Source organism: Sinohyriopsis cumingii, chromosome 13, assembly GCF_028554795.1.
Source record: "Sinohyriopsis cumingii isolate HCF-2022 chromosome 13, ASM2855479v2, whole genome shotgun sequence".
Taxonomy (NCBI): domain Eukaryota; kingdom Metazoa; phylum Mollusca; class Bivalvia; order Unionida; family Unionidae; genus Sinohyriopsis; species Sinohyriopsis cumingii.
In genome coordinates, this window is record NC_142973.1 from 36,906,113 (window position 1) to 36,914,448 (window position 8,336).

The 8,336-nt window shown below is 35.1% G+C and overlaps 1 non-coding gene across 1 annotated transcript; it reads left to right on the top strand.

Annotated features, from left to right (window-relative positions):
- The first annotated feature begins 7,918 nt into the window (after positions 1-7,918).
- Positions 7,919-8,000, top strand: Trnas-uga (transfer RNA serine (anticodon UGA)). The gene has a single exon. It is a non-coding gene; the product is annotated as a tRNA-Ser (tRNA).
- The last annotated feature ends 336 nt before the right edge of the window (positions 8,001-8,336 follow it).

Here is an 8,336-nt window from a genome sequence, read left to right on the forward strand (position 1 = left end):
CGAGGCATTGAAATATACTTGGCGACCCTTTCATCCCAAACGGCATTACTTTATATTGGTAAAGTCCATCTGGAGTCACGAATGCCAAAATTTCCTTTGCTCTTTCCGTTAGTGAAATCAGCCAAAATCCGTTCAGAAGGTCAAATTTGGTGACATACTTGGCGTTCCCGATCTTATCAATACAGTCATCGATTCTTGGTAATGGAAATGAATCAGTTTTGTCACACTATTCACCTTAATTTAATCAGTACACATACGGAAAGTTTTATCTGGTTTTGGAACAAGTATGCATGGTGAAATCCATTCACTTTTACTAGGCTCTATAAAATCATTCTCCAGCAACTATGGAATTTCTTTTTTCAAGTATTCCTGTTTGATAGGGTTCATCCTGTACGGGTGTTGTTTGACAGGTTTGGAATTTACAATTTCAACGTCATGGAAAATTTTGTTTGTCCTTGTAGGAACATCTGGAAATAAGTGCTCATATTCAAATAATAACTGTTTAAGTTCATTTCTTTCTTGCTCTTGCAAATGTGAAAGTTTCTGGTCCAGATCTTTCATAACTTCTGAATTCCGAAGATTTGTCACTGCAATATCAGTATAATCGATGATATTCCTTCACTTTAATCTTCACTGAGTGGGACAGGTACAACTAAATTAGTTGCATGTTTAACCTGGCTATCTCAATATAGTCTTTTTAGCATGTTAATGTGACAGAGTTGTTTTTGTTTACGCCTCCCAGGAGTATTTATGATGTAATTTAAATCATTTATTTTCCTATCAACTGTGTAGGGGCCATAATACTTGCCCTGAAGAGGATTTTGTGGTATTGGCAAGAGGGCCTGGACTCTATCACCTGGCTGAAAGCTTCTTTCCTTCGAGTTTTTATCATATCTTGACTTCATTTTGGACTGAGTAGAGTGTAGAGTGCAGATTTGCTCTTGCGACCTCACAAGCCTTTGACAACTTGTATTTAAGATTAGAAACATAGTCAAGAAGATTAATTTCAGAATCTTCATTAGAAACGAGTTTCTTTTAAAATAACTTCAATGGTCCACGCACAGTGTGTCCAAAAATCACTTCAAAGGAACTGAAACCTAAAGATTCTTGAACTGATTCCCTAAGAGCAAACTAAGAGTAAATGAATGCCTTCATCCAAGACTTTACCCGTATGAAAACAATATGATCGAATCATATTTTTCAGAGTCTGGTGGAATCTTTATAATGTCCCTTGGCTCTCAGGGTCATAGGCAGAAGATCTGAATTGTTGAATGCTTAATTCGTACATAACTCCCTGGAAAATTCCAGACATGAAATTTGAAAATAGATCAGACTGTACTGACTTGGGAAGGCCAAATTGAGTTAAAACAAAACTTTATCAAAGCTTTTACTATTGTTTTAGATTTTATATTCCTCGAGGGAATTGCATCTGGAAACCTTGTTGAAGCTTACATAATGGTCAACTGGTATTGGTTACCTGACTTGGTCTTGGGTAAGGGACCAACACAATCTATCATAATTCTACTCAATGGTTCGTCAAAGGCAGGAATAGGTTGTAGATGAGCTTTGGGAATTTTCTGATTTGGTTTTCCTACCATTTGACTGGCATGACAAGGTCTACAGTATTTACCAACATCACTTTTGATTTTTGGCAAGTAAAAGTGAGTTAAGATCTTGTGATAAGTTTTATTAATACCTAAATGACCAGCCAATGAAGACTAAGTATTTCCTGTCTGTAAGGTTTTGGAACTACAGTTTGATAGATCACTGACCATTCGTCATTCGCATGTACCTCGGGAAGTCTCCATTTTCTCATAAGAATTCTATTTTTAATGAAATAACAGACAGGAACATCAGTAGCTTCAGTTTCACTAATGACTTTTTGAAACAAACAGGAGAACTCAGGATCTTTTTCCTGTTCGACGAGAAGTGATTGTCGTTTATCACCCTGATTAGAATAATGAGAATGAGTCGTTAAAAGAGGATCACTGTGATCAATACCTTCTGATTGATCCAATCAAGGGGTGAAAGTGACCTCATCAAAAGCCTGATCAATACATGTGTCAGCTAAAGGAATACTTTCCTTATCAACATCATTCTCAAGAGCTTTCTTTGCCATAGGGAATTCTTTTTCAATTGGATCGACTTTCTGATCCAATCAAGGCTTGTCAGTTACAAGTGGATTAACCACAACCTTGTCTCTAGCTAGGTCGTTGCCTAGTAATAAATGAACTCCCTCAGCGGGTAAAACAGAGACTGTTCCGACTGTCACTGGTCCTGAGACTAAGTCTGATGACAAATTTACACAATGTAGAGGAACATTAACAAAGTCCGCACTCTACTACCAGAATAAGAACACTCTCATTAGAAGAAGATTTCTCAGAAAAAGGCAAAGTACCTGACAATAAAAGACTGAGAAGCTCATGTGTCCTTTAAAATTTTAATAGGGATAGGATTGGTCGAATCACTAAAGAGTGACATAGAACCCTTCCATATGAATTGTTCATAATTCTCCATAATCAAATCAGACTGGGGTTCGTTATACCCATCAAATGTGTTGCTTTCAATACATGACCGTGACCATGACCTCTTAGAAAAAAGAGCATTTGGAATATGTCTGTCTTTATTATGATGCTTATTATTCAAGTTTTAGCAATCAGAAATAACGTGTCCTTTTTTCTTGCAACAGGTACACGTAGGAAGAAACAAGGATTTTGAATCGAGCTTCTCTGAAGTTTGATTTATAGAAGTTGTGCCAGTTTGAGTTTTAGAAGGACTTGTATCAGGCTGAAATATGTTTCTGCCAAAAGACTGCTGAGTAGAAGTCTTATTTACAAAAGTAACTTTATGAGTCAGCAGCACGAGCAGCATTTTCCAATCTGATGCTCGTCATGATAAGACTTAATGTCACTATGGACACAGTTTTTGAAATCTTCAAGTAATTCAAGCTGTTTGAGACTTTCATGATCTCGTTCAACTTTCTTGGCTAAGCACCGTCTATCAAATAATTGCTCTTTTTCTCTAGCAAATTCGACAGGAGTTTGTCCAGCTTCTTTTCTATAGTTTCTGAATTTTTGCCGATAAGCGTCAGGGACTAACTCATAACCCCCTAGCATGCAATCTTTAACCACATCATAGTTACCACTTTGGTGAACTGACAGTAATTGTAAATATCACTAGCCTTGCCAGTGAGTACACATTGTAATAACTGAGTCCAATGCTCCCTTCCCCATTTCAAATTTTCAGCAACTTTTTCAAAACGAGTAAAATATTTATCTACTTCTTTTTCCCTGAAAGGGCGCACTAATCTAATATTCTTTGCAAGATGAAAACTTAAATTTGGATTTTAAGTATGAATGTGCTTTTCACTTACCAGTTCCATTTCTTTCATTTTACATTGATATTCCCACTCTTTCTCCCGCTCGTAAATGCATTTGTTCTTTTAGTAACTGCATTTGTCTTTCTTTCTCTTTCTCTTCTGCTTGTCAATGCATTTGTTTTTCTTTCTCTCTTTCCTGTTTTTCTCTCTCTCTCTCTCTCCTCTTTCTCATATTGTAACTGAATTTGTTTTCTTGTAATTGCATTTGTCTTTCTTTCTCTTTTTCTTCTGCTTGTAAATACATGTTTTCCCTTTCTTATTTCTGAAGCTCCAGCTTCCTCAACTCCAATTCCATCTTGTATTTTAATTCTAATTCCTTCATTTTAATGTCAGAGTCTGATACAGACTTATTGACTGAAACCAAAGCCCTTTAATCCAAAACATTCTTTTCTACCAAATACTGAACCAAAATATTTCTTATTGCCTGTTCCGCTAAGGAAGCCTTTACTTCAGAAAGATCGTATTTTCTGGCAAGTAGAATCAAATCATCCTTTTTGAAAAGATCTAATTGTTCCTGGGTAGGATTTGAAAGAAAGAGTTCTACTTTTGATGACATTTTAGAAAAAGCTTGCCGATTTCACTAAGATTTCAAGAACTAGGTGAATTCAAATGTCAAAAAACAAAGTTTTCTGAATTATTCTATCCAAAATTCAAAATTATCCTTAGGACGAGCGCCCAATTTATATGTTACTTGTTTAGGTTCGAATAACAGTAACAAAAGAAAGAGTGAAAACTACAAGTCTTGAAAAATATAGAATAATTTATTTCCCTGGAAAAATTCTGTAAAAATGAAAAAATAGCAACTTACGGTTTTATTGAATCAAATCCAAAAATAATCCAAGAATAATCCAAGAATAAAATTTTAGTAGTCCTAATAACAAAATGTTCTACTGACTTCACGTTCGAATCCCGACGAAGAATCCAAGATGGAAGACGATGACGTATGCTGCAATCTGTAGTGTTGAAGTCTACAGTTCCTTGTAGAAACAGGAAATATCTCTCCGGTTTCTGATAACTGAATACATTTTTATAAAAATTTGTTCTTGTTCCACAATATTACATGAGCACACGTATTTTCCAGAAAAATAACAGAATTAATCCTTTTGAACCCAAGTAATTTGAAGTAACTCCAAATAGTACAACATACAACTAACAGTTTAACAGCCCAGCTTCTACTGAGATTAATTCTCCAAAACATGGGTTACATGGGCTTTCTAATATGTAAACAAGGGTCACGTGATCATCTTCTGGAAGTTTAAAAAGCAAGTACTTGTTACAGATCACGTTTACCCAGTGTGACCCTGACGAAAACCAATCATTTTTTCTCTAAGTAATAAAACGTTTACAAAAATTGTTTATATCTTAAAGACAAAGTCCCATCATGACCTTGGAAACAACCATGTCGGCCAATTATGCGCGGCGGGTAATTCTGCGCAACGATACGTCATTTCTGGATTGGATCACGTGTTATTTTTTTTTTTAAAATCCATTTTATATTAAGAAAGAACGATCGTATTTTAATTAAGAAAAGTGATATTCATAAAGTCTACAAAAATATCCCACATTTCGACTCGAAATGCATATGAAAATCTGATTTCTAAGTGTCAGCATGAAGACCCACTCCACGACCTTCTTGAATCTGTAACCCAGAAAATTTTATTTACTATGTATCTGTTAGAATCATACAAATAAATACATTATATAAAAGACGGAAATGTATACCTTAAAAAAAATCTGCATCTTAATCCAAGTTTCCAATTTTGCAAGAAGTTGTCTCACACTTACAAAATCGTCTGCTAACCAACATGTCAGCTTGCCGCTAGAACGGGATTCTCACGAAATTTCCCGGCTATAGTCTGTTTCCAAATTCTTGATTAATTTTTCCCCATGAACAAGACGTTGTAAACACTTTACACCCTATTCATTGTTGTTTCTCTTCCACATAATAGCTTATTTTTTTAATTATAAAATGTTGAACTTTACTAAAAACAAATCTACAAGATCGGTTTAGTTGGTTTAATATCGATTGCCATTTCTTGGCATTGTTACGTTGAATTTTGTAAAAACTAGTTATAAATCTGACCTAATTACTCGAATGAACTGCTGACAGAAACAGTCCAAAGTAATGTATTTCATTTCTGTATCCCAGTGGATAAACATTACATCTTTTCAAACCTGCGCGCAGAATTTGCCGACATATCGCGAGTAATGAAAACACAGGGGTGGTATCCAAAATTAATATTATTTTGAACAGAATATTCTGGTGACAACTGCCTCTTTTTAAATAGTAAGCATTGATGTATTTTATTTTCGTCAATTGGTTGGTATGCGTTGCGCTTCAGTATTGGAGACGGAAACCTTTGGTGCGCAGAAATTCCCGAGAGAAAGGATACGAGACGTCCCAAATATTACAAGCGGATGGGTGTTTTAAGTTATGCCAGAAAAAGTATCAGTGTACACAACATATTAAAGGATTCTATCTCATTTCACAGTAAACATAGTTTGTTACAAAATAAACACATGCCTATTGTATCAGAGTGCAGTGCAGTCTTTAAATGTCGATCTCTTTACCCAGAGGGGCTTGGTACAAAGAAAATTAGGAGTATTGGCAATGGCTAGTGCAAACGTCATAAGTTCCGGAGGAGGGGGGTTCCTTCTTTTTCTTCTGAAAAACCAATTACTTCTATTTAGGTGGCAAGGAACAGTTTCGTAAATTGACCCCTTTTTAGTTTTCTTAACTTAAAGCTATGATGTGACTTTTTGAGCTATTACTGTGTAATAATTAAAGATATGAATATATTTGTGAATTTGGACTTTCCGGCTTGAGTTGTTCCTGAAATTTATGTGAGGCATGTATACCTCATGTAGTCTATAGGTATAACGGTACCAATTGCGCAAGTCCAGGTGGGCGGGGCTTAATGCGTTTGGAACATTGTATTTCGAAATAAACAACAAAATTAGCTGTGATTGGTGTATTATGTAATAGTTGTGCTTTCTGTTAGGCTTACAAAAAGTTGTGCCTCCTGGCAACATGTGAGATTATGTTAATTCCTATCTAGATGATATTTTGTATTTTTTATGATTTTTTTTTAAAATGTGGTACACATGTCTGAAACTGTGTATGTTGTGACTAGATAACTCTTACCCGTCTAGTTCCAGCAGAGTTATCTCTCTTAAATGCAGTGGAGTTCGGGTTTTGTCCTTGTCAAATTGACAATCTAACACTGCTCTCTAGAAAAGTGTGTGACATGCACGCTAAAGTAGGACAGAAAATATATTTATTTCCCCAAATATTAGCATTAAGGTCTATGGAAAAACAATTGGTACCGTGATACCACTACACAGTATGTAGCCAGTGAAATACGAATAATCGGTTAGGAAGCAGAGCTAGCCGCTTATGGCAGTATACACGTTATCTATAAAAAAAAATGCCAGGATGACAGCTATTTTGAATTACATCAAACTATTAAATACACAATTTTTTTTCAAAATTATCACCATGGGAAATAGATTGTTTGCCTTTTGAGCATCACATGTTCTCAAAAATGGTCTTCGGACATGAAAAATGCATATATACATTTCTGGGTGGGGTGCATAAACTTTATATTCTACGAGTTTCCACTGACTTATCAGGTCAAGTGAATGATATTCTTATGTTTTGCTTTATTATACTATACCTCACTCATATATATATATTTTTTAATGAATTTTTATATTAGGCAGGTATATGCAACATCAAATACACGTGCATAAAAACTGTCCCTTGCATCCTTATATGGAAGGGTAATGCCGCCATAATTATGTGCATGCATTTTCTATTCTTCCTTAATCCCCTTCCATAATATGGAGCACGACGTTGCAAAATGCATTGAAGGTTTACTTACCTCCAAAACCGCTAAATCGAAGAGCTTTACAACGTGCAAAACTACGCATCTCCGAAAATTAAGATTTGACAAATGAAGTGCTCCAAAAAGCATCAGCAACTTGTATGCTTAGCAAAAGCACGTATTAACACACGATTAACAAAAAAGAAAATTGGAAAGAATTGTGCTAGTTTAAAATTACTTCCAAGAGATGTATTAGACTGACGTCAGTATGTCACAAAAATTAACGAAGTAATAAGGCCACGAGTTTGAACTATAATCATATTGGCTCGTATCACTGCTTACAATTTGACTGTCACTGTGTCAGTCATGCATATAGTATTGTTTTATACTAATGTAAGACTGACAGTTAAATTTTAAGCAACGATACGAACCCTGTGGAACTATGTTGCTATTAACATCAGACTTGGTCGGCGTAGGGATAATATCCAAAACTGGATAGTAAATCTGTTAATTCATCGAGACTCTTGAGTTTCTTTGTAACGAGTACCAGTGGCTTTATCCAGGATAAACTTTTTATAGGGTAATCAACAATAAATTATAACGACGGTGTCGATTAATACATTCTAATATGACATAGCTACAGTAGAAAATAACAACACTCAAAATGTATTTCAATCAATATGAAGCCTATATATAGTATAGTTCACAACGAGCTGTGATGGCCGAGTGGTTAAGGCGTTGGACTTGAAATCCAATGGGCATTGCCCGCGCAGGTTCGAACCCTGCTCGCAGCGATTATTTTTTTTTTCTTTTTCATCAAACAATTCTTTTTCTTTAAACACATTTTTGGCGGCTGAAAATTCAAAACCTACTTTCTAAAGCAGCATAAAGCTATAATCTTTAAAACATGCCTTTATATTAGATTTTTTTTTTTTACTGCTCGATGTGACCCATTATTTCTATAATATATTACCGTACATTTATGTACCTAAAAGTAAGCAAATTAAAAAAAACATGCAGGAAGAGTCTAATTAAAATAATGGCAAAAGCATTCAATTACATGCTGGAAAAAGATCTTTTAATACACATACTGATTTCTTAGATGGTTTTCCTAAAGTTTTTTGTTTTAA